This window comes from Cavia porcellus, unplaced genomic scaffold (genome assembly GCF_034190915.1).
Source record: "Cavia porcellus strain 051 isolate PalLab524CR breed Dunkin Hartley unplaced genomic scaffold, mCavPor4.1 scaffold_1, whole genome shotgun sequence".
Classification (NCBI taxonomy): domain Eukaryota; kingdom Metazoa; phylum Chordata; class Mammalia; order Rodentia; family Caviidae; genus Cavia; species Cavia porcellus.
This window is the reverse complement of record NW_026947484.1, coordinates 142238642-142262361: the sequence shown is the minus strand read 5'-3', so window position 1 is coordinate 142262361 and position 23720 is coordinate 142238642. Positions and strand designations below refer to the sequence as shown.

At 49.5% G+C, this 23720-nt stretch overlaps 1 long non-coding RNA gene and 4 other non-coding genes across 9 annotated transcripts; 4 read left to right on the top strand and 1 right to left on the bottom strand.

Annotated features, from left to right (window-relative positions):
• Window positions 1-7012: 7012 nt before the first annotated feature.
• Trnan-guu (transfer RNA asparagine (anticodon GUU)) lies at window positions 7013-7086 on the top strand. The gene has a single exon. It is a non-coding gene; the product is annotated as a tRNA-Asn (tRNA).
• Window positions 7087-7436: 350 nt separating this feature from the next.
• LOC106025513 (uncharacterized) lies at window positions 7437-11197 on the top strand. Of its 5 annotated transcripts, none has more exons than XR_002788998.2 (4): window positions 7437-9616; window positions 10158-10361; window positions 10447-10748; window positions 10902-11197. It is a non-coding gene; the product is annotated as an uncharacterized LOC106025513 (long non-coding RNA). The 5 variants fall into 5 exon arrangements; XR_010050018.1 differs by having other exon boundaries at window positions 7443-9616; window positions 10184-10281; XR_001199088.3 differs by having other exon boundaries at window positions 7443-9616; window positions 10158-10281.
• On the top strand, window positions 9769-9840 carry Trnae-uuc (transfer RNA glutamic acid (anticodon UUC)). Its single transcript has one exon. It is a non-coding gene; the product is annotated as a tRNA-Glu (tRNA).
• Window positions 11198-17024: 5827 nt separating the features above from the next.
• Trnah-gug (transfer RNA histidin (anticodon GUG)) lies at window positions 17025-17096 on the top strand. Its single transcript has one exon. It is a non-coding gene; the product is annotated as a tRNA-His (tRNA).
• Window positions 17097-17826: 730 nt separating this feature from the next.
• On the bottom strand, window positions 17827-17898 carry Trnah-gug (transfer RNA histidin (anticodon GUG)). Its single transcript has one exon. It is a non-coding gene; the product is annotated as a tRNA-His (tRNA).
• Window positions 17899-23720: the final 5822 nt, after the last annotated feature.

Here is a 23720-nt window from a genome sequence, read left to right as displayed (position 1 = left end):
GCTGCACAGGGGGAAGGTAAGTAAATGTGTTCTGAACTTCAGGACACACCAACCACAGTAGCTGCTCTGAGCAAGGCCGTCAGGATCTTTCATTATTTTCTGGGTGTTTCCACTTCTAGTGCTGTTCCCTTCTCCGTTTGCAGGAAGACATGCTACATTGGTTTGACACATGTCTTGTGGCACAGTATTCCTGCAATTTAAGTTTGGGAATGTCCTTAAAAATATGCGGTGCTCTCGGGGGCTTTCGGCATGAAGGCAACTTTAATAGTAAGTAGTTCAGTCAAAATCAATTCCATCCTCTTTCTAACTGAAAGAGTAACAGTCACCTTTCTCAGATTCCCTTGCAGATGGGGCTCTGCATGGGAATACACTTCTGCCACCTAGATCCACCCCCAGAGAACTGGCGGAGTGAGGAGAGATAGCCTTCCTGCTGCCGTTGCTGATGGCCAGTAAGGCAGTGGATCCGTGGCTGTTTTAGAGACATTTATGTTTGGCTGTGACAGTCTAGTTTCCTGTTACCGCTTTAGCTGGGGGTGAGAGACCATGGTGAGGGAAGCCCTGGAAGCTCCCTCATGCCGGATGCTGGCTCTTAGGAAGAGAAACCTTTGGATCCCACTTCCTAACGCTTCTACTTGAACACTGCTTCTATAGCACACGGTTTGGAGCTCAGAAGGGGCAACAAAGAAAGCAAGCATCAGAACAGCGCATGAAAATACTGTGAATGTTTTAATGCACAAAATACAAAGGAGGTATCTGGGAAGCTGTATCACTGGCTGGCTACAACAGCACTCTCCATTGCTTAGCATTCCCAAGGCTGCCTGGTCACATGGATTTCAGACAAGTCATAGATTGAAAAGTAAAAATTAAGTGTCTGCAGCTTTTAGAAAAAATAGAGGTTTCAGAATTAAATATGGGGTACCACATTTCTTTCCCAGTGTTGGAGAGGTTTTTTTGTTTTGTTTTGTTTTGTTTTGTTTTGCTTTGTTTCAGAGAACATAAAAGGTCTTCATAGAGAAAATGTAATAGGAGGCCACAGATTTAGCTCAGTGGCATAAGTGCCTGCCTGGCAAGCCCGTGGTCGTTGAGTTCGATACAACATACAGAAATAATAATAATAATATGCTTTAATCCCACTGCATAAAAAGCTTGTGTTTATCAAAACAGCCAATACGATAAGCCAGACTGGGAGAAGTTACAGCATATGTAACAATCTTATCTAAGAAACGACCCAGGGCACAGTGCCTACCTGGGTGAGCACAAGGCCTGAGTTTGATTCCCAGTAAAAAAAAAAAAGTTTCACCCATATTTCAAATATATGAGATATTTACACATGAACAATGACAAGCTAAAGTAATACTAAAAACAATCAGGGCTCACGCGGCTTCGTGGCACGTGCTTATCTATAATCTTAGCACTGGGGAGGTTGAAGCAGGAGACTCCCTGGGTTGGAATTCACAGCCAGGCTGAATTACATGGTGAGATTCTGTTTTAAAAATGAAAAACACAGAACATAAACAAACAAGCAAACTGAAAAACCAATGAGGACTCGTGAGAAAAATGGCTGATTCCAGGGCTCTGTGGGAATTCAGGAGGACTGTGCAGCATCTTAATGTTGTACCCCCAAAACAAGTCCCGTGATGTTGTCAAGAAGGGGGCAAGACGTCCTTTTTTTTTAAAAAAAAAAAGAAGCACTTTTATTTAAGCTGGCACCAGTGGCACAGTGCAGATGGAGTATGCAAAGCTGTGCAACTGAGTTAGAATTTTGACAGATTTTTATAGAAATTAAACTGCTGACTTGAAGAGAGCAAGAATGAGGAAAGCCTTTGTTCCCCTTTAATTGGGGTTAGAGATGTTTCGCAGTTGGTGGTTAGCCTTTTTTTCCTTGGTCTGCTAATTTCAGGAACATTTGTTTCTCACAAAGCAAACAAAGGTTGAAACAGCATCATTTGTCTCTCACAAGGGGAACAAAGGTTGACACAGCAAACAGGTTACTCAGGTGAAGATGCATACAGCACAGTATGGTGGTGTGACAGTTAATCTATAAATATGTGGTTTGTGTTCCATTACATGATTACTAGGGTGAGAAGCATAGCACAGAATAACAAAGCTCTTTGTGCTAATAACAATCTTTTTAACTTCACATTTTAGCCCTTTTTTGCACAACACTTAATTGAGTTTGGTTATTATTTGAGATAGATTCTTACCACACTGCCCAAGGAGACCTCAAAACCATTAGTGTCCTGTCTCAGGCTTCTGAGTAGCTGGGGTTATTAGCAGTACTATTAGACCATGCGTGGTGTGTCTAGAGCATCTTGCAGTACCAGACAGTAAGGAAGGATTAAATGACCTCCACAGTGAGGGTCAATCAAGAAAACACAGGGCTCAAATGGTGAAGTTTAAAACCTCCAAAACCACGGAAAATCTTGAATCACCGAGATGGAGCAGTGAGCAGCAGTAACCTCACTATGAAATAAATATTCATGTCTTCAAACTGCAAGGAAACAAGAGAGAAAAGAGGAAAAGAAAGCAAGAAAAAGTCCCGCGCACAGTATTTGATATAATTTACGTAGAACTGCATTTAACCTGGAGTGGTACCATTCCCTACACACAATGACTTCCTTGCAAACAGACAGCATGGCAGAGGGATAAAAACAGGCATTTCCTGGGGCGGGGCGGGGCGGGGGGAACATTTCCTCCTGCAGATGAACAGGTCCTTGTGCACAGAGATGAATCATGTTGATAACAGGTGTCTGTCACACTATGTGATGACAGTGGTACTTTACCAACCCAAACCCACCATCCCAGTTTAATGATGAGAAAACTATCAGACAAACCCAACTGAGGGACAAGCTACCAAATACCTGACCAGTACAGATCAGAACTGTCAAGGTCTGACCTGGAAAACAAGGGAAGTCTGAGAAAGGAGCACAAGGACAGGTGACGTGTCTGGTGCAAAGGGGCATCCCTGATGGGAGTGGGAGTGACTAAGAACACTACATAAAAACCAAAGACATCTGAGTAAATTACGGACATTACTTAGTCATGCACTTACGCGCTAACTGGGACAAATGCGATATTCTAATGTAAGAACCTAAGAGGGGGAAATTGGAAGTGGGATACACTGAAATTCTGTCATCCATATCTTCAACTTCTCCGTAAATGTCACAAGTTTATGTGACAGGTCAATAGAAAAGTGCGTAGCCAAGGGAACGGGTCCAAGACCCTTCAACAGTATCTTTTCACAAAAGAAGATCTCTTCATGGCCAAAGGCCACGAGAAAGGACTTTCAACATCACTACTCAATGAGAAAACACAATTTCAAATACCACGATAAATCATTAATCATGGTCTTAGTTACTTTTCTCATTGGTGAGTCAATATGCCCACGCCCAAAATTAAAGGAGGAAAGGATTATTACAGCTCACAATCTGTGGAGGTTTCAGTCCATAGTTGGCGGGCTCCCAGGCAGGTTGGCCCGGCAGAGGGGCATCACAGAGGAGCAACAGTCCACGGAAAGCAGAGCAGGCTGAAGGCAACAAAGCAGCAAGGAGTGAGCAACACACAATGGCCATCCTACTGCACCTGTGTTCTGTCCAGGCTGCCGGCCCTTAGGGTGGGTAGCACTCACACCCAGGGTGGGGTACCTTTAATCCTAGCATCACACCGGGAATCACTTTCAGCATCACATACTCCAGACCTAGCCCCCTACAAAGAGTCCCACCTATGACCAAATGAGGCTTTTTTGGGGGGGAGGAGGGAACATCTAGACATACACCATGCCACTCATCCACCATGCTGGTCACAGAGTAGGAGGGCACACTCGTTCTGGAAAACTGTTTGCTAGCATCATGTGAAATTAAAAGTATACCTGATGCAAGAAACAGCGGTTCCATTACGAGGCTCTGACTTGACAGAAATGAATATGTGAGGCTCGGTGAGATGCATGGGAGACTCCTACAGCCACCTTGCTATTAATGGTCACTAGGCATAACCAGTTTTCCATTAGTGAGAGAATATTCACATATTGGAACTCAGTCATCAAAGATCCCAAAATACTGCTACAGCAGCAAACAGATGCATAGCAAAAATACGAAAACAAAATTTAAATAACTGAGTGAACATGTATGGTATTCAAAGTTGGGGTTTTTGGGGGTTGGTTTTTGTTTGTTTGTTTGTTTGTTTGTTTCTTCGTTTGCCTTTTTTGAGACAGGGTTTCACTACGCAGTTCAAGCTGCCCTTCAGTTCCCATTGTAACCCAGGCTGGCCTCAAACTCACAGTAATTCTCCTGCCTCAGTCTCCCAAGTGCTGGGATTACAGGTGTTTGCCACCAGGCCTGGGAATCTGGGAATAAACAAAAGTTAGCAAGCTGAGCTTGGTGGCATGTGCCTGTAATCCCAGGACTTGAGAGGTTGAGGGGGGAGGATCCCCAAGAGTACCAGGTCAGCCCGAGCTATATTCTGCATTACGCAGCGAGACCCAGTCGCAGAAAAACTAAAAACACAACACAAAACAAAACTTAGCAGGCTGCAGTGGTGCATGTGCCTGGCATTCTAGGAGGCTGAGGCACGAGGATCACAAGTGTGAGCCCTGCCTGGATAGCTCAGTGACTAAGCAAACAACTGAAAAAATTAAAAAGGGGCTGGGCATATAGCTAAAAAGAAAGAAACAGAGAAAGAAAAAGACATGGGGTTAGGTCCAGGACAGTGGTTGCTTTGGAGGAGGTGTGGTGGGCATTGACCACAAAGAGCACCAGGATTTTCTGTGCCAAAGGGCGTTTTCTGTCACTTGACCTAGAGATGGTTCCTTTTTGTCAAAATTCCTCAGGTCATTCACTGAAGATCTGTGTACTTTTGATTGTGAATTAATTATAGTTAGACCTCAGTCACTTACTGGAATCAATTGTTAGTTGTGGAATAACATTGTTTTTCATTTATATATGACGAGTTTGAGTTCAGTCTGGGAAATGAAGACACTTAGTGAGATCTTGGATTTGGAAATGTGGGGGGGGGGGTTGGATCACTGGTCATTCGAGAGATGCAAAATATAACAACAGTGAGATTCCACCTCTCTCCAGAAAGAATGGCTACTATCAAGAAATCCAGAGTTAACAAATGCTGGAGGGGCTGTGGGGAAAAAGGGACCCCACTGCTTTGTGGGTGGGAATGCAGGCTGCTGCAACCATTGTGGAAATCAGAGTGGAGAGTCCTCAGAAAACTAGGACTAGAGGTCCCATTCAAACCACCTATCCCCCTTCTGGGCATCTTTCCAGAAGAATTAAAAGCATCATACCACAGCGATGCATGCGCACCAATGTTTACGGCAGCACAATTTGTAACAGTCCGGTCTTGGAAACAACCTAAAATGCTCATTGACTGAGGAATGCATAAAAGAGATGTGGTCATTTTATACCGTAGAGTACAACTCACCGATAAGTAAGCATGCACTGGAGACTTTCACAGGTATCAGTACCGGGGATGGAACTCACAACTCCCTGCTTACAAGGCAGGCGCTTATGCTGCTGAGCTAAATCTCGTGCCACGTTGGGTACCTTTGCGAACATACTCATTAGTGAGATAAATAAGATACAAATGGGTAAACATCGTGTTGTTTCATTAGTGTGAGAAGCTGAAATAAAAAACATGTATCTGTGTACGTATATGTATATAAAATAATAGTCAAAATAGTTATATCCTGCTGATTTCTCTGAATTCACTGAAGAGAAAGATTTGTGCTCGTATTGCTGGGACAACGGAGTGCAGATGTCTTGGGCTCTGGGTCAATGATTTGGGGAAGATAACGTGCAATGTATATACCATTGTTGCCCCTGGCAGACGTGTTTTGAAATTTTGTTGTAATTTCTTTTTGTTCTTTTCTTCTCCGTGTCCGTCTCCGTCTGCGTTTCTGTCTCCATCTCTTTCTTCTTATCCTTGAAATAAAATGGATTTGGGGGGAGAAAAAACGGATGGAGACGGAGCTCGGTGTGTGAAGACCCTAGATCCATCTCCAAAAACAAGAGAAAACCCACAACACCACCAAAAACCCCTTGAAACGGCAGAGTGTGAACTATCAGTTCTCATTTGTACTCAAAACATCTCGTGGGTGTTTGCGATATCGGTGCCGACAGCCCCGGGACCGCCCCACCGTTCCCCTAGCAGAAGAGAGCCGGCCGGCAGGTTCAGGGGCAGCACCTCGCACCGCGGATCTCGCCTTTGGCACAGACACCGGAGGAACTGGGTCCAGGACCCCGGCCCTACGGGAAACTCGGCACCGAGTCGCGGGGAAACAGCCCGCGACGGAGAGGTGGGATGCCGGGTGACAGAAAAGGCAGGGCACGCTCGGAGAGCCGGGTCCGTGAGTCGGAGGGAGCCGGGCTTGCTGCAGCGTCAAGGCCGAGCACGAACAGCCACTCGAGGATCGCGGCGACCCGCGGGCGAGGTCCCGGCAGCCTAACTTTCTGTCCCGCCGTGCTTTCGGAGCCCACGGAACCTGTGCCCGCTCCTCCGCCCGCCCGCTCCCCTTCTGCGCTCTCGTCCTTCTCCAGGCGTTTCCTGGATACCAAGCGTTTCTCCTCTCGGGAGGAGGCGCAGGTCTCCGCGATCCGCGGCCTCGGCCCGGCCCGGCCCGGCCCGGGTCCCTCCGGCCTCCGCCGCTTCCTCCTGCCTCGGCCCCGCCTCCCCGCCTCCCCGCCTCCCCGCCTCCCCGCCTCCCCGCCACGCGTGCTCCTGCAGTCCCCGGGGCAAAATGCGCTGCACGGCGGCCCAGAAGGCGGCGGGCGGGGAGGCGGAGGCTCCGGAGCGCCGAAGGCCCCTCGGCTGCCTCGCGCCTCGGGAAGCCGCCCACGCGCACATTTCCAATCCGACCCGCACCGAGATTCGCCGCTCCGGGCTTCTCGGACTTCGCTGGCCTGGCGAATTTGCACGCGGGTCCTGCAAAGGCCGTCGGCGGCCTAGCAACGCAGCTTGTGCTCACCGAGCCAATGTGTGCTTCCTCCCGAAACCCAGCACGCAGCTCGTCTCTGTGGCGCAATCGGTTAGCGCGTTCGGCTGTTAACCGAAAGGTTGGTGGTTCGAGCCCACCCAGGGACGCCACTTCCTATTTTGCACACTTTCTGATGTGGCAGCTCAGCTGCCTTCTGCAGCTTGACCAACTGCTGCTCCTCAGCAATTCCACCAGGAAACCTGCTCAAGGGACATATCCCTCTGCGACAACAGGCCGTCACCTTTGCACCACGGACAACAAACAAACAAACAAACAAACAAACGTGCTGCGTCCCGTACCAAATCTTTAGAGCCCACCCTCCCACACCTTGGAGGACAAAAGGAAAGTGGCTCTTCTTCAAATGTGATATGAGCCCAACGGGAGTAGCCTATCCTCACACTGGGGGGTGGGGGTGGGGGCGAGGAGAAGGGGGCAAGGGGGCGGCGGCCTGGATTTGGGGACTGCTCCAGCAGTCATCTTGCCACTAGTGAGATCATCAGCATAACGAAACCTCTTCATGGTTTTCCAAGAGCAGCTTTCTTCCCTAGTTTCGGCACCACTTAGCCCTTCTGCAAATGCTTTTAAAAGTAGCCGTGTTGCACCCTTTCCTAATCACAAACGCTGCTACAGTCTTCATTCCTGTACATATAGTTCAGGTCATTTGCACAGACCTTGCTACACTGTAGCCACCTGGCTGAGCAGGTGCCACATTGTACAACTTGTATAATGCTTCTTCTGTGTGAGTAACGTCTGCGCCTGTGTCTTCTGCCTGCCCGGCACTAACTCACAGTACAATGTATTTCTCAATTTTATCGGTGCCCCTTCCTTCATTAACTGCCTGCACAACTGACTTGCTCTTTAGGTGACCCGCTAAGAAGGGCAGTGCTGCTGACAGACAACAGAAGGCCTTGGTGGACCTGGTTCCACATCTTTTGTCTCCTGAATTGGACAGCTGGACTTCTGAGACAGCTTAAAGTCCTCTAATACCTGTACAGTGCTTGCTCTCTGTGGTGACCTAGTCGCTAGGACCCAGGCAAGACAGGTCAGAGTAACCTCTTCGATAGCTGTCAGCCCAGCCACTTATCCTAGGGAAGGAAAACCTGGGGAGCTCTGGTCTCTTTTTCCTCTTCAACTTGCCTCTTTCCTGATACATCTTGATTCGGCGGCGTTCATAGGGTCTGATGAGCACAGTCTAATGCCATTGCTTCCTCCTGCACAATGGCGACTTGGCCTCTAAGTAACTGTCTTCATTAGTGCTATAGAGCACTCTACATCAGTATTTGTCTCTATATTATTGCTTGGCAGGACTGACAAAGGCTAGATCCTTAAACATTAGCCCATCTGAGACACGTCATTGGAGCCCATGGAATCCTACACCTTGTACAGATCCAGTCCTTTAGAGGCACTGGCTGAGGTTCCCTTGGTTCTTCCGTTGAATCTCAGGGGGCAGTCTTTGAGCTCCTTGGTTTTTACAGCAACCAAGCAGAGTGGTTATTAGAAAGTCATTGTCTCGATAAGCCCTTTCTGTGCAAAGATTTTCTCCCATTAGTGGCATCACTGTCAGTTTCCACTTCTGATGGCATGAAATGAACATGTGGTTAGGCAGTCTGTTGGGTGGGGGTTATCGGAAAACAGTTCCCTGGCTTTTCTTCGTTTTTGTTTCTGGCATGAGCACTAAATCCTGAGCCTTGGCACTGAGATACGTGCCTTTATTTCATTCTACTTTATTTTTTCCACTTCACTTCATTCATTTCATTTCGAGACAGTCTTGCTAAGCCACTAAATCGCCCAGGCTGGACTTGAATTTGTGATGCTCCTGCTTCAACTTCCCACAGTGCTGTCATTACAGGTGCCTGCCACCACGCCAGGCCCATTTTCTATTCTGAGGCGCATAAGTCTCAATCCAGGCTGTGAGTCTTTCTTTGACTTGTCTAGTATGCTGAGGAATCTACAATTTCCTGATATTTGAGAGTGCAGCAAAAGAAAAGCTTCCCACCTTGTCTTTCTGGTACTGGTTTAAAATCTTATGGCTCCAAGAGCTGCCAACTTCTACAAGAGGGGAATATCTGCAGTAAAAATGATCTCAGCACGCGGTTGCTGAGCTTCAGATCCGGAAATTCTCAACCTCTTTCAGCCATCACCCAAATCTCTACAAACTGACGGGTATGATGAATCTGGAAACCAAGAAGGTGTTTCCTGTGGAGCCCATTTGTCTTCTTCCTGCCCGGCACACGGTTGCGCAACAGGCTGATCTGCGAGCCCAGCCAGGCAACACGCACACAGGGAAACAAACCAACCTCCACTGTGCACCTGCAGCTCCGCGGAAGACACGCGGAATACGGGCCACGCCTCTACTGACTGAGAAGGTCGGGACCGAAGGGAGCCAGCCTCTCTGCCGGGGACTCCTCTCTCTGCGGGGCCCCACGAGCCTGGTCAGAGACCTGGAACCAAAGGGCCTGGGCGCCTCACCTCCTCACCCACCGAGAGCCAAGGCGGCGCTTTCTGAGCCCAAAGGGAACGGGACGCACGCGCCAGAGGAGCGCTTGTGCTGAGCTGAGGCGCCCACCGCGCTAGATCAGGCCCGAGCACGGGCCAGTTTCCTGGGGGCCTGGCCTCGGAGCGCCGCGCACGGCGCAGGTAAGGAGAAGGGAGAGGTGCCGAGAGATGGGGCAGCCCCTGCCACCACCGCGAGTGGAGAGGGAAGAAACCTTTCCAGGGTCCCTTACTTTCCTGAGGAAGGTGGATCTTTCAAGACAGCCATCCGCGCCCGCAAGAAAGTCATTAGAAGGTCCCTGGTGGTCTAGTGGCTAGGATTCGGCGCTTTCACCGCCGCGGCCCGGGTTCGATTCCCGGTCAGGGAACACCTTTTGCCACACCTGCCATCTGCGAACCTGGTGTCAGTACCCTCCTCTTCTTCCCCCACTGCTACTACCTTCATCAGGCAACCCAACCTGCCTTCCCCATCTTCCAGCCAAACCTCCAGCCTCTTGATTCGTTGGGGGGGCGGGGGGGGGGGCGGGGGGGGCGGGGAGACGGTGGTGAGGGAGACTGGGACGGGGGCGGACCGGCGGGGTGGGGTGAGGGGAATGGCGTGTTGGAAAGCGGAACAAAAACACTTACAAGGTTCCTAAGTCTGTAGGGTTTTCATTTATGCTCCTCACCTACTCTTTTCCCCGAGGGAAAAGAACCCTCACCCTCTGGCAGGTGTCTCCAGGACCTTGGGCTGCACTGCTCTCGCTCCTCTGCTTGGGCGGTGCCTCTCCAGTCAACGACCTTCAGGGACCTTCCTGGACGACCAGGAGGTGTGTCTTCGCAAGGACTCTCTGTCAGACCCTCAGGAACGCAACACCCATTGTGTCCGCACCCCTTAGAGAAGGCGGAGGTCTGGAGGTCTCTTGGCCTTTTCCTGACCTCCCAGGCCAGGGGCACCCACACTGTTCTAACTCGATGAACTTGTCATCCTGCAGGTGCCCAATGCCTTTCCGGCTGGCTCCTCAGGGTTGCTCTGATGGACAACTGGGTCTTGGGTCAGCCAGAAGACCTCCGGAACCACCTAGGCAAGGGAAACTCTTCTGGGAAGTGCGGTGGCCCCTTGTGTTTGCCAGACTGTGTGCACCCTGCAGGGGTCTTCTTCAAGGGCTCTGATCACCTCGCAGAAGCTGGAGAACCAGTGTGTGTGGCTGGCAAGGTGAGAGAGAGAAGAGCATGCAGAGAATGGATCAAAGGAAACGAAGGGGAAGGTTCTCCACAGCTTTGCAGAGTGTTGTGGGTAAGTACTGTCAGAGGTGGCTGCCCTGTGATAAGAGATCTCAGACTCCGCAAGTCTTGGCCTTAAACCCAGTCTCTCTGGTCAGTGTGAATTCAAGCACACTGACAAGCATCCCGATTCATGGCGCATCTTCAAATGCTCCTCTCCACACAGCGATACAGGAGCTAAGGCCACAGATGGGAATCCTGAAGATCACGGACTCCATTAGTGGATGTCAGGGAATGCACCGTCATACTGTCATCTTCAGAAGTCGGAAAGCCGGAGCACTGTTTCCTCCAGCAACTTTAATGGAGGCCTGATGTTTTCCCGAGGGGCTCACGCATCGGAAAGAATGCTGTGGGGCTGGGGATTTAGCTAAGCGGCGTAAGTGCCTGCCTTGCAAGCCTGTGGTTGTGTTTGATCCCGGTACCAATTCAAAAAATAGTAATAATAAAAAAAAGAAAACTCTGGCTCTTGGTTATCATCTGCCTTCTACATTTTTCTGTGTATCCAAAGGAACTGACGTTGGTAACTGACGTTCAGCTTTATAAGGAATCTGGACATTTTATTCTAAAGCAAGTGTACTGCTTACACGGAACAACTACAGTAAAAGAGATAAAGGCAGACTGGGGTGCCCAAAATACTTGGCTCAGAAGACTTCACAGACAAGCTTCCAATCTGTATGCCACCAGATAACATTCTGACTCCGGGCAACTTGTTTACACTCTGACAGCTACAGGTGTCATTACAGTAGAACATTCCAGTCCTGTAGTTAGCCACCGGGTCATCCCATCCGTGGCTCCTTTCTTTTCCCAACAATTTATTGCTGTCCCCACCCCCGCACCAGTCTCAGAACTATTCTATGTATAGCCTTTAAGGGACACGTTCTTTTATTCATTATTGGGGAACAAATTCAGAGACCCCCTTCCCACTGAACTATATTCCTGGCCCTCTTTTTCTTTATTCATTGATTGATTGGTTGCCTGCCTGTTTTGGACCTCTGGCATTTCAAAATCGATTTAAGGATCATCTTGTCCATTCCTGTCCTCCATTTGATAACCACAGCATTGACTCTGCAGGCCATTTGCAGGTCCACTGTCATCCTTTCCATATCTAGTCTTCCTACCCATGAAGAGGAGATGTCTTCCTGTGCATTTCCATCTTTTTAAAGTTCATTTTAAGAAGGTTTTGTATGTGTTATCACAAGTTTCTACATCTTTTTTTAAGTTCATTAAATTCATTCCTAAGCACTCTGTTTTATTTTTCAAAAGTACTATAAGTGGTATTGTTGGTTTGGTCCTTGGATTGCTCATTGCCAGGGCCTAAATATGCCACTGATTTCTGCAGACTAATCTGGAAAGCTGCATTCTTCCTGCATGCATCTGATATATGGAGGAATTCCTTAAAGATCAAGAAATCTACACACAAACACATTTTACTTTTTCGTTTAAAGTATGGGTTTCTTTTACTCCTTCTTCTTGCCCCACACCCAGCTATAACCTCCACTATAACACTGAACAGGAAGGTTCAGAGAAAAGTACATCGCAACTACCACCTGAAAATATAGACCAGACCACTAGAAAGAGCAACAGAATACCCACTGGGATGAAGGGTTTTTATTTGTTTGAGACAGGGTCTTGCTACGAGCTTCAGGCTGGCCTCAAATTTGTGGTGATCCTTCTGCCTCAGCCTCCCAACTGCTGGGGTTACAGCCATGCACAACCAAGCCTGGCCCATTGTTATTAAGTTGCTATAAATACATTAAAGCCTAACACCACCTCGTCTCCTTTCATGGTGATAGAAATCAGTGACGAAGATCCATTATTTAAGGCTCCAAATCTATTAAAAGTCAAACAGAGCACACTCCCCGTTTCGATCTTTTATTGCAATAATTGCCGATTATGAGGCCTCCGCTGCAGGTGGCTGCTGCATCCTGAACTGTCTTGACACACCGACCAGTCAGCACCTCATCTAGCGCCTCTGCAGTCACTTTCATCCAACTTCCCACTCGCCTGGGAAGAAAGACCCCATAGTCGGGTGTGAAAAATGATTCGGTTGCAGCATCTCAAAAGTCAGCATGTTAGATCTGTGTCATTTTGGGCTTCCAGATCATCTGAGAGACTAAAGCAGAGTGAAGAGAGTAGACTGTACGATCACCTTTAGCTTTCCCAGGATGCCACTTCAGTTGCATCAAATATTCAGAGCCCAGGTGAACATAAATATCCCCCAGAGAGGTTACTGTCAGAATCCATACATTCGAAATTTGGAGGTGCAAAATAATCTACAGTGTTGCCAAGAGAGTGGAGGAAAAAAAATTAAAAAACTGCACCTATAAAGGTTAGAAATATGACTTGCTTGGGCCATCTTCTCTGAAGGGCAATTAGGAAGAAATTAGCAAAGTTGGAAATAAGCAAATACTTAGATCTTCCAATTGCATTTGTCTAATTTTCTCTCAGAGAAACACAAAGGGGGGGGGGTGACAGATGAATACAGCGAATATACAGGATGTTTGCCCAACAGCAATAGTTGTAGTAATAAATACCAGGGTCACAGCAGAGGATATAGCTCAGTGCTAGAGGACCTGCTTAAGTAAGCACAAGGCCCAGGGTTCAATCCCTACTCCTGTGCAAAAATAAATAAATAAAGAAAGAAAGAAAGGAAGGAAGGAAGGAAGGAAGGAAGGAAGGAAGGAAGGAAGGAGGGAAGAATACTGGGACCAAATTCATGCTCACAGATTAGAAAATGTTTAAATAATTAACGTTCCTTCATATTACAAGAGAATATGTAACTGTAAAGCTGACACAGATAGTGATAATAGCAGTGCTGGAACCACCACCACCACTAACAATGACGATGATGACGCCGACTCGTACTTACAGAGCTTTTACTATGGAACGCGCAGGCCTTGGGTTCATTGTTCTACCTGCAGATCACACTTACACTTGGCACAACCCATATGGAAATCACCCCTTCTGGCTCATTGTACAATGTGTAAATGGAAGCAGAGAAAGCTTCAATGACTTGTCCAAAGGCTCATCGAGGCCCACGAGGTTTCCCACTCCAAACTGTGGCTTCACTGGAGAAGACTACAAGGTGATCTTGTTCTTCTTGCTAGGAACTGTCAGCTACTTAGAGATGTGTACCCTTAAAAACCAGCCTGGGGGATAGTGAGGTGTCCCTGGCTGTGGGATCTGTGTATGTTCTGGGGCTGCCGAGCTGAGTTTCTGCAGAAAATACACGTTGTGAATGCTTTTTAAAATGTTACTAACTGACTTTTGAGCATTTTGGCAGAAAGCTTTCCTCTAACTTTAAGCAGAGGTGCAACAAAGATTTGCAGGCAACTGGACATGTACAAATGAAGGCCTGAATGGAGTACAGTTATGAGGAAACCATCTCTCTGGCTAGGATGGAGTAACCGATCTTTAGTCGTTTGTGGACCGATGCTCCAAGTGACGGTACCACAAATTAGCACATACTTTCCAAAGGTCTGATGATGGGAGGCACAAGCAGCTATCTGTTATAAATATTCCCTATTTTGTCCCACTGTGCTGGTTCCAGAAGCTGCGGTGGGGGGCATTACCACAGAGGCAAGGGGTCGTGAGGCCGGACAGGTTTGGGAATAATAGACCCCAGGCCCATGTGAGGGCTCCGAACAGGAACACTCAATCTAATACCTTTCATTCCAAACCTCTAGATCCAACACCATTGGTTACTACTTGTCTGCTATGTTTCACTTGCCTGGCTCCCTGTTCGCCTCCTCCAGCCCTACCGCCCATGCAACCAGGAAAGACACACACCTCTTCTATCTTGGTAATCCAGCCTGCCCACCCCACCTTCATGACCCCAGGTGCAGGCTTCAGGGAACACGTCCCTTGGACTTGCTCACCACGCACCAGCTCACCTCAAGCAAGGCCCGGCTCCAGGCGAGCGCCCAGTAATGGCAGTGAATTGAAAGAATTCTAAATGCAGGCTTCTGAGAGAGATCAAGAACTTGAGTTGACTTCAGATGCTTAAGAGTCATTCCAATAATAGGAAGTGTGAAAAGTTTTGCAAAGGCTGCATGCTTCAGAACATGTACTCTGAGAGCTAATTTAGAATCAGGAGTCTGTCTGGATTCTGGCAAAGTCCACAGGGCACCATGTGCACTGGAAGGACCTCTCCACCTGGAGGGTACCAGTGCCTCCGCCTTTTGGACTCGGTTCACAGAGCTGAAGGCAAACCCAGAAAGCTGAAGTGCAGGAGCACAAAGTCAGCAAGACTGGGGGGTGGGGGGGTGCCGACTCGGGGGAGCCACGAAGAGACAAAGCCAGACACATGGACACAGGTCGATACAGGAGGCACGAGTGGGGCAGATATGTCAGAAACCAATATGCAGCGTGTCAGTCAGTGAGTCCCACTTTCCTCATGAAGTTCCATGGGCGCTCTAAGGGACCAGGCGTGCATAACATGTCTCCTCTTGTGCAGGATTCTGTGGCTCCAGAGTCTTGTCTCAAGTGCGATAAGGTTGGCAGAAATAAACACTGAGCAAGACTAACAGAGAGACAGTTATCAGCTTCCCTTGTAGGGTCGGGAAGATGGTCATTTCAGCGAAGCCAAAATGCCTGTTGATAAACAGAAAGAAGATGACTGAATGTCTGGGGCCAGAGACTGTGCCCCGCCTCCTGGATAAGCTGCCAGCACAAAGCAAAAGGGATTACTCCAGCCAGTCTTCTCTGCAGCCCGTCCGCTAGATCACCACAAAAAAACACTCAAAAGTTATCGGAAGACTTTTAAGCAGCTTGGCAGTTTAGCTGCCAACCATAAGCAATTGGAGTGACTCGTGGGCAATGTCTGGCGTGCCATTCTCTCAAATCTCCCCTCTCCTGTCATTAGAATCCCCGATAGATCACGAAATGCACGTTGTGCCAAGTAAGAGTAGGGAAAAGGGCCTGTCACTGAGTTGGAAAGACACAGTGGAGTACAGGTCGTCATACCTCTCATAGAAGTTAAAACTAAGCACGCACAAAGATACCTTCAGCTTCTGGCAAAAGAGGAGTAACAGAAATCCGAGACACTCTCTCCTGCCTGAAACTCCCTTCCCCCCTTACTCCCAAGGAAAAAGAATCTGACAAAATACATGAAATGACCGTTTCCTGTGACAGAATACATGAAACGACCGTTTTCTGTCATACTAGAAATGAGGTGGCCAAGAACAGCAACGCCTGAGAGAGGAAAATCCGACAGGGTGAGCCCTCCCATTGCCTGGGCTCACTGCTGGCAGACAGTTCCTGGCTCAGCACCAGCAGGAGATCGGAGGATGACTGGATTGGGGACTTGAAGCCCAGGGTGTTTGGAGAGCAAGGCAGCCAGAGTGCACAGGACAAGCTCCAGTGATGGGAAAGATGGATAGAAAGAAGACCCAGAGCTATGGAAAGAGTCGCCGCCACGTAGCGCGGAGAATGACCAGCATTTGCGCGTGAAGACAAAGAAAGAGAAACAAACCAGCCTGCCCTGCGGTCAGGTCACGAAAAGAAAACACCGAACGCTTTTACGGAGTAGGAGGCACGAAATGATCGGAAAAGAGCGTCTTTCGTGCTCCCAGCGCTCACAGCCGAACTCTCGGCCTCCCGAGGCGGATCCGAGGCGCCTAAGCCTAGCGCCACGGACTGGCTCACTGCTCAGCCCTCAGCTCGCGGAGGAGCGGCGCTCATTCAACGCTAGGCGGAGCCACCGCCTGCGCAAGTTGAACGTGCAGGCTCCAAAATTTCCGAGGAACGGAAAACTCGAGCCCGAGCCTCGCGCTCGCCGCAGCCCCGGCCGTGCGTGGGCCGGGACCTCCCGAGGTCCGAAGAGCACGAGCGGCTCTCGCTCGGTCCCGCGCTCCCCGCGCCTGAAGCCGGCGCCTCGGCCCCGCGGCTGGGCGAGTCCCGCACAGAGCTGCGGGTCCCAGAGCGCCGAAGACCCCGAGGCGGGCGGCGCGGAGCGCGCCCCGCGTTCCTTCGGCCGCCTGCGCTCCCCTCGCTCAGCTCGTCGCCGCCCGCGAGCTGAAGAGGAAACGCCGCGAGGCGCGGACGGCAGGGGAGGGAGGGGGAGGGCAGCCGAGAGGTGCGGCGCGGGCTGAGGAGACGCGGGTCCTTTCGTCACGCCGCGCGGTAGGAGGCGGAGGGAGGGAGGGAGGGACGCGGCGGCCGCACAGAGGACCGGGCGGCCCGGGCGCCCCGGGCCGTGCAGAGCGGAACAGCGCAGCGCAGCGATTGCATTGCACTTACGTCAAAGGCTCGCGGGCGCGAGCGGCACGGGCAGCCCGGCCCGTGGCTCGCCGTGATCGTATAGTGGTTAGTACTCTGCGTTGTGGCCGCAGCAACCTCGGTTCGAATCCGAGTCACGGCAGTGTAGCACATCTTCCCTGGGGCTCCATTTTTGCTTCCTCTTTCCCTACACCCGCGTCCACTGCTCCCCTTCTCCCTGGGTCCCAAACTGAAAGGAGCTCTCAGGGACTTCAAACAAACCCCATACTCCTTAGCTTGGTCTGCAGCGGCTGCTCTGCAGGTTTCCCTGCAGTTCTGGCAGCCCCTGCAGAACCACTGGCTTCCATAAACCCGTATTGTGCTGCATGACGAAGGATCACATCTGTTTCACAGAGGGGTCACACTTAGTTGGATGACCAAGTTGCTATGTAGTAAAAAGATACTCCAGTAGAACAAAAGAGCACATACACCTTATATCTTAGATACATTTCTCACCGGTGGCAGTACCTGATACCTGCAAATTAAGGAAAAATTAAACAGAGGGTTTTCTGTTTGCTTGTTTGTTAGCTTGCAGCTCATAGAAGTTTCAGACAATCGTTGGCTCCAAAGAGTGTGGCACTGCAGAAGGAAATGACAGAGGAGAGTTGCTCATGGCATGACAGTGGATAGCAAAGAGTGATCAAGGGAAATTCCAGGCCATGCCCTCCGTGATCCACTTTCTCTATCAGATTAAGTTATAAACTCAGTGCACTAATCCTTTGTTAAGTATCTTATCCTCATGACGCCATAAACATGGAATGCGGGGGGTGGTTGGTGGGTGGGTGTAGGGAAAGAGGAAGCAAAAATGGAGCCCCAGGGAAGATGTGCTACACTGCCGTGACTCGGATTCGAACCGAGGTTGCTGCGGCCACAACGCAGAGTACTAACCACTATACGATCACGGCGAGCCACGGGCCGGGCTGCCCGTGCCGCTCGCGCCCGCGAGCCTTTGACGTAAGTGCAATGCAATCGCTGCGCTGCGCTGTTCCGCTCTGCACGGCCCGGGGCGCCCGGGCCGCCCGGTCCTCTGTGCGGCCGCCGCGTCCCTCCCTCCCTCCCTCCGCCTCCTACCGCGCGGCGTGACGAAAGGACCCGCGTCTCCTCAGCCCGCGCCGCACCTCTCGGCTGCCCTCCCCCTCCCTCCCCTGCCGTCCGCGCCTCGCGGCGTTTCCTCTTCAGCTCGCGGGCGGCGACGAGCTGAGCGAGGGGAGCGCAGGCGGCCGAAGGAACGCGGGGCGCGCTCCGCGCCGCCCGCCTCGGGGTCTTCGGCGCTCTGGGACCCGCAGCTCTGTGCGGGACTCGCCCAGCCGCGGGGCCGAGGCGCCGGCTTCAGGCGCGGGGAGCGCGGGACCGAGCGAGAGCCGCTCGTGCTCTTCGGACCTCGGGAGGTCCCGGCCCACGCACGGCCGGGGCTGCGGCGAGCGCGAGGCTCGGGCTCGAGTTTTCCGTTCCTCGGAAATTTTGGAGCCTGCACGTTCAACTTGCGCAGGCGGTGGCTCCGCCTAGCGTTGAATGAGCGCCGCTCCTCCGCGAGCTGAGGGCTGAGCAGTGAGCCAGTCCGTGGCGCTAGGCTTAGGCGCCTCGGATCCGCCTCGGGAGGCCGAGAGTTCGGCTGTGAGCGCTGGGAGCACGAAAGACGCTCTTTTCCGATCATTTCGTGCCTCCTACTCCGTAAAAGCGTTCGGTGTTTTCTTTTCGTGACCTGACCGCAGGGCAGGCTGGTTTGTTTCTCTTTCTTTGTCTTCACGCGCAAATGCTGGTCATTCTCCGCGCTACGTGGCGGCGACTCTTTCCATAGCTCTGGGTCTTCTTTCTATCCATCTTTCCCATCACTGGAGCTTGTCCTGTGCACTCTGGCTGCCTTGCTCTCCAAACACCCTGGGCTTCAAGTCCCCAATCCAGTCATCCTCCGATCTCCTGCTGGTGCTGAGCCAGGAACTGTCTGCCAGCAGTGAGCCCAGGCAATGGGAGGGCTCACCCTGTCGGATTTTCCTCTCTCAGGCGTTGCTGTTCTTGGCCACCTCATTTCTAGTATGACAGAAAACGGTCGTTTCATGTATTCTGTCACAGGAAACGGTCATTTCATGTATTTTGTCAGATTCTTTTTCCTTGGGAGTAAGGGGGGAAGGGAGTTTCAGGCAGGAGAGAGTGTCTCGGATTTCTGTTACTCCTCTTTTGCCAGAAGCTGAAGGTATCTTTGTGCGTGCTTAGTTTTAACTTCTATGAGAGGTATGACGACCTGTACTCCACTGTGTCTTTCCAACTCAGTGACAGGCCCTTTTCCCTACTCTTACTTGGCACAACGTGCATTTCGTGATCTATCGGGGATTCTAATGACAGGAGAGGGGAGATTTGAGAGAATGGCACGCCAGACATTGCCCACGAGTCACTCCAATTGCTTATGGTTGGCAGCTAAACTGCCAAGCTGCTTAAAAGTCTTCCGATAACTTTTGAGTGTTTTTTTGTGGTGATCTAGCGGACGGGCTGCAGAGAAGACTGGCTGGAGTAATCCCTTTTGCTTTGTGCTGGCAGCTTATCCAGGAGGCGGGGCACAGTCTCTGGCCCCAGACATTCAGTCATCTTCTTTCTGTTTATCAACAGGCATTTTGGCTTCGCTGAAATGACCATCTTCCCGACCCTACAAGGGAAGCTGATAACTGTCTCTCTGTTAGTCTTGCTCAGTGTTTATTTCTGCCAACCTTATCGCACTTGAGACAAGACTCTGGAGCCACAGAATCCTGCACAAGAGGAGACATGTTATGCACGCCTGGTCCCTTAGAGCGCCCATGGAACTTCATGAGGAAAGTGGGACTCACTGACTGACACGCTGCATATTGGTTTCTGACATATCTGCCCCACTCGTGCCTCCTGTATCGACCTGTGTCCATGTGTCTGGCTTTGTCTCTTCGTGGCTCCCCCGAGTCGGCACCCCCCACCCCCCAGTCTTGCTGACTTTGTGCTCCTGCACTTCAGCTTTCTGGGTTTGCCTTCAGCTCTGTGAACCGAGTCCAAAAGGCGGAGGCACTGGTACCCTCCAGGTGGAGAGGTCCTTCCAGTGCACATGGTGCCCTGTGGACTTTGCCAGAATCCAGACAGACTCCTGATTCTAAATTAGCTCTCAGAGTACATGTTCTGAAGCATGCAGCCTTTGCAAAACTTTTCACACTTCCTATTATTGGAATGACTCTTAAGCATCTGAAGTCAACTCAAGTTCTTGATCTCTCTCAGAAGCCTGCATTTAGAATTCTTTCAATTCACTGCCATTACTGGGCGCTCGCCTGGAGCCGGGCCTTGCTTGAGGTGAGCTGGTGCGTGGTGAGCAAGTCCAAGGGACGTGTTCCCTGAAGCCTGCACCTGGGGTCATGAAGGTGGGGTGGGCAGGCTGGATTACCAAGATAGAAGAGGTGTGTGTCTTTCCTGGTTGCATGGGCGGTAGGGCTGGAGGAGGCGAACAGGGAGCCAGGCAAGTGAAACATAGCAGACAAGTAGTAACCAATGGTGTTGGATCTAGAGGTTTGGAATGAAAGGTATTAGATTGAGTGTTCCTGTTCGGAGCCCTCACATGGGCCTGGGGTCTATTATTCCCAAACCTGTCCGGCCTCACGACCCCTTGCCTCTGTGGTAATGCCCCCCACCGCAGCTTCTGGAACCAGCACAGTGGGACAAAATAGGGAATATTTATAACAGATAGCTGCTTGTGCCTCCCATCATCAGACCTTTGGAAAGTATGTGCTAATTTGTGGTACCGTCACTTGGAGCATCGGTCCACAAACGACTAAAGATCGGTTACTCCATCCTAGCCAGAGAGATGGTTTCCTCATAACTGTACTCCATTCAGGCCTTCATTTGTACATGTCCAGTTGCCTGCAAATCTTTGTTGCACCTCTGCTTAAAGTTAGAGGAAAGCTTTCTGCCAAAATGCTCAAAAGTCAGTTAGTAACATTTTAAAAAGCATTCACAACGTGTATTTTCTGCAGAAACTCAGCTCGGCAGCCCCAGAACATACACAGATCCCACAGCCAGGGACACCTCACTATCCCCCAGGCTGGTTTTTAAGGGTACACATCTCTAAGTAGCTGACAGTTCCTAGCAAGAAGAACAAGATCACCTTGTAGTCTTCTCCAGTGAAGCCACAGTTTGGAGTGGGAAACCTCGTGGGCCTCGATGAGCCTTTGGACAAGTCATTGAAGCTTTCTCTGCTTCCATTTACACATTGTACAATGAGCCAGAAGGGGTGATTTCCATATGGGTTGTGCCAAGTGTAAGTGTGATCTGCAGGTAGAACAATGAACCCAAGGCCTGCGCGTTCCATAGTAAAAGCTCTGTAAGTACGAGTCGGCGTCATCATCGTCATTGTTAGTGGTGGTGGTGGTTCCAGCACTGCTATTATCACTATCTGTGTCAGCTTTACAGTTACATATTCTCTTGTAATATGAAGGAACGTTAATTATTTAAACATTTTCTAATCTGTGAGCATGAATTTGGTCCCAGTATTCTTCCCTCCTTCCTTCCTTCCTTCCTTCCTTCCTTCCTTCCTTCCTTCCTTTCTTTCTTTCTTTATTTATTTATTTTTGCACAGGAGTAGGGATTGAACCCTGGGCCTTGTGCTTACTTAAGCAGGTCCTCTAGCACTGAGCTATATCCTCTGCTGTGACCCTGGTATTTATTACTACAACTATTGCTGTTGGGCAAACATCCTGTATATTCGCTGTATTCATCTGTCACCCCCCCCTTTGTGTTTCTCTGAGAGAAAATTAGACAAATGCAATTGGAAGATCTAAGTATTTGCTTATTTCCAACTTTGCTAATTTCTTCCTAATTGCCCTTCAGAGAAGATGGCCCAAGCAAGTCATATTTCTAACCTTTATAGGTGCAGTTTTTTAATTTTTTTTCCTCCACTCTCTTGGCAACACTGTAGATTATTTTGCACCTCCAAATTTCGAATGTATGGATTCTGACAGTAACCTCTCTGGGGGATATTTATGTTCACCTGGGCTCTGAATATTTGATGCAACTGAAGTGGCATCCTGGGAAAGCTAAAGGTGATCGTACAGTCTACTCTCTTCACTCTGCTTTAGTCTCTCAGATGATCTGGAAGCCCAAAATGACACAGATCTAACATGCTGACTTTTGAGATGCTGCAACCGAATCATTTTTCACACCCGACTATGGGGTCTTTCTTCCCAGGCGAGTGGGAAGTTGGATGAAAGTGACTGCAGAGGCGCTAGATGAGGTGCTGACTGGTCGGTGTGTCAAGACAGTTCAGGATGCAGCAGCCACCTGCAGCGGAGGCCTCATAATCGGCAATTATTGCAATAAAAGATCGAAACGGGGAGTGTGCTCTGTTTGACTTTTAATAGATTTGGAGCCTTAAATAATGGATCTTCGTCACTGATTTCTATCACCATGAAAGGAGACGAGGTGGTGTTAGGCTTTAATGTATTTATAGCAACTTAATAACAATGGGCCAGGCTTGGTTGTGCATGGCTGTAACCCCAGCAGTTGGGAGGCTGAGGCAGAAGGATCACCACAAATTTGAGGCCAGCCTGAAGCTCGTAGCAAGACCCTGTCTCAAACAAATAAAAACCCTTCATCCCAGTGGGTATTCTGTTGCTCTTTCTAGTGGTCTGGTCTATATTTTCAGGTGGTAGTTGCGATGTACTTTTCTCTGAACCTTCCTGTTCAGTGTTATAGTGGAGGTTATAGCTGGGTGTGGGGCAAGAAGAAGGAGTAAAAGAAACCCATACTTTAAACGAAAAAGTAAAATGTGTTTGTGTGTAGATTTCTTGATCTTTAAGGAATTCCTCCATATATCAGATGCATGCAGGAAGAATGCAGCTTTCCAGATTAGTCTGCAGAAATCAGTGGCATATTTAGGCCCTGGCAATGAGCAATCCAAGGACCAAACCAACAATACCACTTATAGTACTTTTGAAAAATAAAACAGAGTGCTTAGGAATGAATTTAATGAACTTAAAAAAAGATGTAGAAACTTGTGATAACACATACAAAACCTTCTTAAAATGAACTTTAAAAAGATGGAAATGCACAGGAAGACATCTCCTCTTCATGGGTAGGAAGACTAGATATGGAAAGGATGACAGTGGACCTGCAAATGGCCTGCAGAGTCAATGCTGTGGTTATCAAATGGAGGACAGGAATGGACAAGATGATCCTTAAATCGATTTTGAAATGCCAGAGGTCCAAAACAGGCAGGCAACCAATCAATCAATGAATAAAGAAAAAGAGGGCCAGGAATATAGTTCAGTGGGAAGGGGGTCTCTGAATTTGTTCCCCAATAATGAATAAAAGAACGTGTCCCTTAAAGGCTATACATAGAATAGTTCTGAGACTGGTGCGGGGGTGGGGACAGCAATAAATTGTTGGGAAAAGAAAGGAGCCACGGATGGGATGACCCGGTGGCTAACTACAGGACTGGAATGTTCTACTGTAATGACACCTGTAGCTGTCAGAGTGTAAACAAGTTGCCCGGAGTCAGAATGTTATCTGGTGGCATACAGATTGGAAGCTTGTCTGTGAAGTCTTCTGAGCCAAGTATTTTGGGCACCCCAGTCTGCCTTTATCTCTTTTACTGTAGTTGTTCCGTGTAAGCAGTACACTTGCTTTAGAATAAAATGTCCAGATTCCTTATAAAGCTGAACGTCAGTTACCAACGTCAGTTCCTTTGGATACACAGAAAAATGTAGAAGGCAGATGATAACCAAGA